This window comes from Polyergus mexicanus, unplaced genomic scaffold (assembly GCF_030449975.1).
Source record: "Polyergus mexicanus isolate NDT 795.1 unplaced genomic scaffold, iyPolMexi1.0 SCAF_1, whole genome shotgun sequence".
NCBI lineage: Eukaryota > Metazoa > Arthropoda > Insecta > Hymenoptera > Formicidae > Polyergus > Polyergus mexicanus.
Window position 1 is genome coordinate 8,204,734 of NW_027223321.1, and position 8,225 is coordinate 8,212,958.

General features: G+C 32.7%; 1 pseudogene; it reads left to right on the forward strand.

The window, feature by feature from the left end:
• The first annotated feature begins 277 nt into the window (after positions 1-277).
• On the forward strand, positions 278-1,446 carry LOC138937459 (uncharacterized; annotated as a pseudogene).
• The last annotated feature ends 6,779 nt before the right edge of the window (positions 1,447-8,225 follow it).

Below are 8,225 nucleotides of genomic sequence, written 5' to 3' on the forward strand. Positions count from 1 at the left end.
TACACGAGGAAGAATCGGGAGAGAAAGATAAAATTCTGCAGTAATCAACCGATATAGTGTACAAGACTAAAGATTAAGTTAGCGTAAATAAAGAAGGGATAATAATAGGCTTTAATTGTCGTTTCTTTGTTTACAGGTAAGAGTGTAAATATTGTAAATAGTTGTAAATCGCGAATAAATTTCAACTTTGTTTACAGAGAAACATATTGTGTCTGTTATTATTAGCGAACGATCTATAAAAGGATAATTGTCTTATAAAACGACAATTTCAGTCAAGATGGAAAAACTACAATTTGTATTTACAGTAGTAGCATCAACCAAGGATGACAAAACAAATATAATTACCATAACCTCAATTAATACAGTAGAAGGGAAGAGGTACGTACTACCAGCAGAGCTTAGACCTATAGGCTACCACAAGGAATTAATGAAAACAGAAAATTATAGTAAACTAAAAAACACCCTGAAAACAAGACATCAAAAAAGAAAAGTGTGGATAAAAATGACGAAAGAGTTAAAAGATATCTATATAGACGAGGATCAGAATTTGCAATTTGAGAACCAATATTTAGAAGAGATAGACGAGGAAAAATCAGAAGATAAGACACAAAAGGATAATTTAACGAAAATATTAGAAAAACTGGTAGAGTCATCAAAGAGAAAAGAAGAAGGGAAGAATTTAAAACAAATCTCAGAAAAGTTTATTATTGAAAAATTTACCAGCAAACACTCAAATGCGAAACAATGGATAGAAACATTTGAGAAAGAGTGTACAAGATTTGACATTATAGAAGATGAAACAAAGATCGAAATACTAAGATTGTTTTAGATAAACCCTGTTCAGACTGGCACTGTGCAACACTAACAAAGTTGACAGTTGAGGCCAGATGGGATGAATGGAAAGACAGATTTTTGGAGACTTTTGCGGATAAAGGATGAAGCACTGTGAAATATGCTTTATCATTTAGATATAAAGAAGGATCATTCACAGATTATGCAATAAAGAAAGAATGACTTTTGTTAGACATGAATAAAGATATAGATTCAAAAACATTGACAACCCTAATAGCAATCGGACTGCCAGATTTTATTATAAACAAAATAGATAGAGAACAATGCCAAGATTCAACCTCTTTATTTAATGAAATTAGGAAACATGAAAACCTAGTATATAAAAAACCTTATTTACCCAAAAATGAGTCTGGATATAAAAAGAAAAATGAAGAAAAAAAACCATGCAGAACATGCGAAGGTTTGAATAAAGGCATTAGATACCACCCTGCAGAAAAATGTTGGTTCAAAACAAAAGAAGAAGAAAAACACACCAACACAACAAGTTTAGTAGGTAACAACTCAGTTATTGATGTACAGTTAAACACCGAGAAAAAAAACGAATAAACACACCATTAATCAAGGTCAAACTATTATTAGAAGATAAGCTAGAAATTCAAGGAACATATGATCCAGGATCTCAGGTATCACTCATAAACTCAAGACTGATTAAAATAAAAGGAAAAAAAAATGATGTAAATAAAATATACCTGAAATCGGTTAATGGTGTGGGAACAACAAAAGGATTAATCACAATTAAGATAAAAATATTTGATATTGAAAAAGAAATGGACGTGTACATAGTTGAAGAAGAAAACTTCCAGGAGTTCATCATTGGGCTAGATATGATAAAAAGCTTTAAATTAATACAGAATGAAGAGTTACAAATTTCACAAAAAAAAGAAACAGATTTAAAAACAAAAACAGATAAAATAGATAATTACAATGGAAATAAACAATACTCCGTAAATTTTAATGAACACATCAAAGAGGACGAATTTAAAATTATTCTAGATCATTTAGATAATATAAAGAAGACTAAGATAAAAAAACTAATAGAAGAATATAATTCCATATTTGCAAAAGACAAATATGACATTGGTACAGTAACAGATTATGAGGCTAGGATAGATCTAATCGTGGATAAATACTGTGGTAAAAGACCATACAGATGTACAATAGAGGATAAAAAAGAAATTGAAGAGCAAGTGGGGAAGTTGCTAGAGAAAGGATTAATTGAAGAATCCTACAGCCCTTTCGCTGCACCAGTGACACTAGCCTATAAAAGAAATGAAGGGAAGAGATCTAGATTATGCATAGACTTCAGAGATCTAAATAAGATTATTATACCACAAGCCCAACCATTTCCATTAATAGACGACCTGATAATAAAAACAAGAAACTGCAAGTACTTTACTACATTAGATATAAATTCTGCTTTTTGGTCGATTCCACTACGCATTGAAGATAGAAAGAAGACAGGATTCGTAACACAAGATGGACACTTTCAATGGACATGCCTACCATTCGGATTAAAGACATCACCAGCAATTTTTCAAAGAATTTTATCCAATATATTAAGAAAACATAATCTCAAAAAGTTCACAGAAAACTATATAGATGACATATTAATCTTCTCAGAATCATTTCAAGAACATATAGAACATATAAAAAGAGTACTGAAAGCAATAATAAATGAGGGCTTCAGGTTAAAATTAAAAAAATGTACATTTGCAGCAAAATCAGTGAAATATCTGGGACATATAATAGAAAACAATACAATGAGACCAATGAAAAATAATTTAATTTCAATCCAAAATTTTCCAACCCCTCAAACACAAAGAAATATCAGACAATTCTTAGGAAAAGTAAATTTTTACCATGAATACATACCGAAAAGCTCGATATTATTAGACCCATTACATAGATTATTGAGGAAAAATGAAAAGTTCATATGGGCAGAAGATTGTGAAAGATCTTTTACAGAAATAAAGAAATTGCTATGCTCGCAACCGGTGCTAGAGATATTTGACAAAGATTTACCTATACGGATTTACACAGACGCATCACTCGAAGGTATAGGGGCAGTATTAAAACAGGTGCAGCATAACGAAACAGAGAAGCCAGTAGCATACTTCTCAAAGAAATTAAACGAATCCCAAAAAAGGAAAAAAGCGATATATTTGGAATGCCTGGCTGTCAAAGAAGCGGTAAAATATTGGCAACACTGGTTGATCGGAAGAAGATTCGAAGTGTATTCAGACCATAAACCGCTAGAGAACATGAATATCAAGGCCAGAACGGATGAAGAATTAGGTGACTTAACTTACTATTTATCGCAATATGATTTCCAAATAAAATATGTTCCGGGCAAAGACAACGCCGAAGCGGATTGCCTAAGCCGAAATCCAGTATTAGAACCAAGTGATAATATGGAAGAAGTACTGAAACTAGTAAATTTAACGAAGATAGAAGAAATTAAGATAGACCAAAAGGAAAATAAGTGGATACAGAAAAGGGAAGCGAAATCAATAAAAAAAGACGGAATATTCTACAGAAAAATCAGAAATAAAGAGAAGATAATTTTATCCGAAGAATCAAATATAGAGATGATAAAAAAAATACATAATGAATGGTGCCACATAGGGATTAGACAAACAATAAATAAGATATGTCCGTATTATACAGCTAGAAATTTAACAGAAAATATTTAACAAAAAAGATATGCAAGACATGTGAGGTATGTATCAAAAATAAATCTAGAGGGCAAGAAAAATATGGCCTGATGTCACAACTGGGACCAGCAACAAGACCGTTCGAAATAATGTCAATAGACACTATTGGAGGCTTTGGAGGACTAAGATCAACAAAAAAATATCTTCACCTACTAGTTGATCATTTCACCAGATACGCATTTATTGCAACGTCGAAGACACAAAATGCTACGGATTTTATCAAGCTAGTAAAAAACGTACTAGAAACGGATAAGATTGAAACGATACTTACAGATCAATACCCAGGCATCAATTCAAAGGAATTTAAAGAATACCTAGAGGAAAACAATGTTAGACTGATTTTCACTGCTGTAAATGCACCATTTTCAAATGGCTTAAACGAAAGATTAAACCAGACGCTAGTCAATAAAATAAGATGTAGAATAAAAGAAGGAGAAAAGAAAAAAGCTTGGACAACGGTCGCCAGGGAATGTGTAGAAAGATACAATGAGACAGAACATACGGTCACTGGTTTTGCACCAAAGTATCTGCTGGATGGCACGGACACAAGTATTTTACCTAAAGAATTGAGAAGAGAAAAACATCAAGAGGACTGGATGAAAGATAAAGAATTAGCCCTAGAAAGAACCATTAGGTCACATGATTATAATAAAAAATTATTTGATAAAAATAGAAAACATCATGAGTTTAATACAGGTGACATGGTATACATAGAAAATGGTAATAGATTGAATAGGAAAAAGCTAGACGATTTGAGAGTTGGACCATTTGAAATAATAGAAAAAATATCGAATTCGATATACAAAATTAAAACCAATAGGGAAAAATCAGAGACAAGCCTGTTCCACATAGCAAAACTAATCCCAATATCAGGCATAGATAAGGACACAGATGAAGAGGATTAGATCGAGAAACTCAAGGTGAGAATACGCTGCAACGATGCTCATCTAAAAGGGGGGGGGGGAGATGTAAAGAAAACATATTTTCTTCAATTTAAACTGGTCACACTCCTCGTGCTCCGCGCACCATTTGAACGGACCCCGCTAGATGGAACGAGCAGTACGAGAATCACATTAATTAATTACCGACAGACAGGAAGACAGTGATGAGAGGAAAAGATAGACCAACGAATCGAGCACATGTACACGAGGAAGAATCGGGAGAGAAAGATAAAATTCTGCAGTAATCAACCGATATAGTGTACAAGACTAAAGATTAAGTTAGCGTAAATAAAGAAGGGATAATAATAGGGTTTAATTGTCGTTTCTTTGTTTACAGGTAAGAGTGTAAATATTGTAAATAGTTGTAAATCGCGAATAAATTTCAACTTTGTTTACAGAGAAACATATTGTGTCTGTTATTATTAGCGAACGATCTATAAAAGGATAATTGTCTTATATACATATGTGCATATATATGTTTAAATTATAGTTAAAATTGTACGTGTAATTAAATATTGTATGATGGTCAATAATAATAATAGGATAATAGGTAATAGGTAACAAAGTGAACAAATATATAATATGTAAGACATAGGTACCTGTTAGACTTGGTGATTTGTTGCTTTATTACTATCAATTCGTGTATCACACCAGCAGGATAGGGATAAACACGATTGTCAATCTTTGTTTGATATTATTTTTTAACAGTCGTAATTGCAGTTTCGTCGATTAATAATTATATTATCTTTTTTCAATTGTACCAAGAATATAATAGCTATAAGATAATATTAGCTTTTCATAGCTATTATTGGTTTATTACAAAATACACATGTATTAATAACATATTACACAAGATAAATTTTTTATAATGTACAATATACAGGATGTCCGATAAAGATTGTGCTAACGCTTGTGAGCAGGTAGAGCACAGTAAACTGAACAGAAAAGTCCTGCAACATTTTTTTCTATAACGCTTAATAAAGAAGTTATTATTGAATAAAGTCTGCTAATCAGCTCCGACCTTTAGCCGCACGCCTGGCAGTGTGCGTGAGCGTTCCGTCGTTACGGCGACGCACACTACCAAGCGGGTGGCTCACCAATGTGCGTCTGGCTAAAAGTAGGCGTTGATTGACCAAAATTTACTCAATAATATCTCCTTTATTAAGCGTTATAGAAAAAAATGTTACAGGATTTTTCTGTTCAGTTTACTATGCTCACCCCGCCCCAAGGATTGGCACAATCTTTACTGGACATTCTGTATATGTGTGTTACAACATGGCCACATATTTTCAAAATTTTAATAATTGTTTTAAAATAGAATTCTCATACAAAATATAATGTTTATAACAAAAAGTATTATAAAAAGTATATGCGCAGATGTCTGTGGAATCGAACTTGAGTCTACTACGTGATAGATTGAACATCTTGCACTTTGCCATTACGTATTATACTTATATACATATACGCTTTCATCCTATTAGTACTTATTATATTATTATGTATCTATATCGATATCGGTGTGAACAATTGAAGAAAAATAATATAATTGTTAATCTATGAAACTGCAATTATACAATTGTTAAAAAATAATATCAAACAAGGATTGACAATCATACTATTTCATCTCTATCCTTCTCTAATATGATACACGAAGTATCGATAGCAATAAAGCAATCAATAGTAATAAAGCAACAAATCACTAATTGTAAGTCTAACAGGCACCCGTGTCTTACATATTATATACCATTTGTTCATTCTGTTATCTACCATATCCTACTATTATTATTGATCATCATACAAAATATTTAATTCCACGTACAATTTTAACTACAATTTAAACATACCCAGTCAGCCAGGTCTGTTCTAACAGATATTGCCAAGTGCTTGCTACAAATTATTGTCAGCAAAAAGGCTACAAATTTGGTACAAGAGTTGTTATTACCGATTAAGCTGGCAGATTGCCGGCAAGAATCAAGCAAAGCTTGCTAACATAACTACACAGCAAATTGGCGGCAGAAACCGAGCAAAGCTTGCTGACATGACTGACATCAGATTGTCGGCAAAAACTGAGCAGGATCTAGAGTGCGCAATCTGATGGCAAATTGGCAGCAAAAACCGAACAAAATCTGCAGCTTATTACAAAGTATTATAAAATAGTTCAGTCGCTTATCGCTATGCGGCGCGTTATTCATTATCTATACCCGTATTCAAATTCTTGTCATGAGTGTATATAAAGCCTACAAAATGCTAATAATATTATAATATATATATTTCTATCAGTTCAATTTTTGACATAATTCCTATACAGGAAATTCAGATATTGAATTGATTTTTGGCAAATCGGACAGATAATTGTTCGATTTTCACTTATTCAAATAATTTCTGTCCAAAAAGATCTTTAATTTTAGAAATTAAGTTATTTGAATTTACCTATATGTTTTAACATATTAATATGTGATTTTATATAATGTCTAATTATCTAATGGTTATTTTATGACCAAAACTTATCATCATTTTGTTATTTAGGGTTAAGGCTTTAAATCTATTTAAATATATACTTTTATATGAATGGCCAAAAGCTGCAGAATTTGTTCGGTTTTTGCTGACAATCTGCTATCAGATTGTCTTGCGCAGATCTTGGTCGATTTTTGCCATCAATTTGACGTCAAATCATGTCAAGCTTTGCTCGGCTTTTGCCGTCAATTTGCTGTCAGGTTATGTCAACAAGCTTTGTCACCAAAACACAAGCTTAATGCGGACACAGATAACACTGGATTTGTTACCAAGTTTTGAGCGAATTTGATGCCAATTTGGCAACAATTTGTTATCAAATTGCTTACTGGGTATATATATGCACATATGTACATATGCAAGTGTAAAATTCTCAAAAAATGAGCGCCCGTTAATCTTGTTGCATTACTGCTTTCTGCCACGAGAGGCCAGAAAGCATTTTTAGACCGTACTTCGGCCGTAAAGCGATATACTAGAGGAACAAGGATAGCACGCGATTGTCGCTCCTTGTTTGACATTATCTCCCAACCGCATCCATGTGCTCAACGTATCGGTGTTGCCTTCATGGACGCTACACACATACGCGATGAAAGACAGACAAAGATGACGCAATCATCTTTCCTTGTCACGCGGCCAATGTGCCACCACGGAATATTCCCTATGTTCTGCTGTTAGCTGCACTTTAGATACAGATGTGGTGAAATTCGTAGTCTTCGTCCTACATCTCGAAAAATTAATATTTTTTCATGAAACTTGTTTTGACATATTTTTTATATTGTTAGAATTAGTCGTACAGAGCCGGATTTTGCAATTTAGCTTTTAAGAATTTATAATAAATACAATATGAATTCGCGAGCAACTGCACCTGATCTGCGAGTAGCTGTATGTTGTTTGTCAGTATTAGAATTCTTATTTTGATCATTTTTCCAAAAAACGCTCTGTACGTCTAAGAAGACGATACTGCTGAATACGAATATCATCATTAGAATCCAATTTTCTCTTTATTTTGGCTGTAGGACGGAGACTACGAATTCGTAATTCACGGCTTCCCGCGAGAGTTCTCTACCCAGTAAACACTGTTTATTGCATTAATATAACATGATAGTAACAAATAATTTAACATAAGTTACTTACATGATACATAACTAAAATATATCATATGTGTTACTATGTAATGTTATAATAGTTATTATATTAAATATTATTG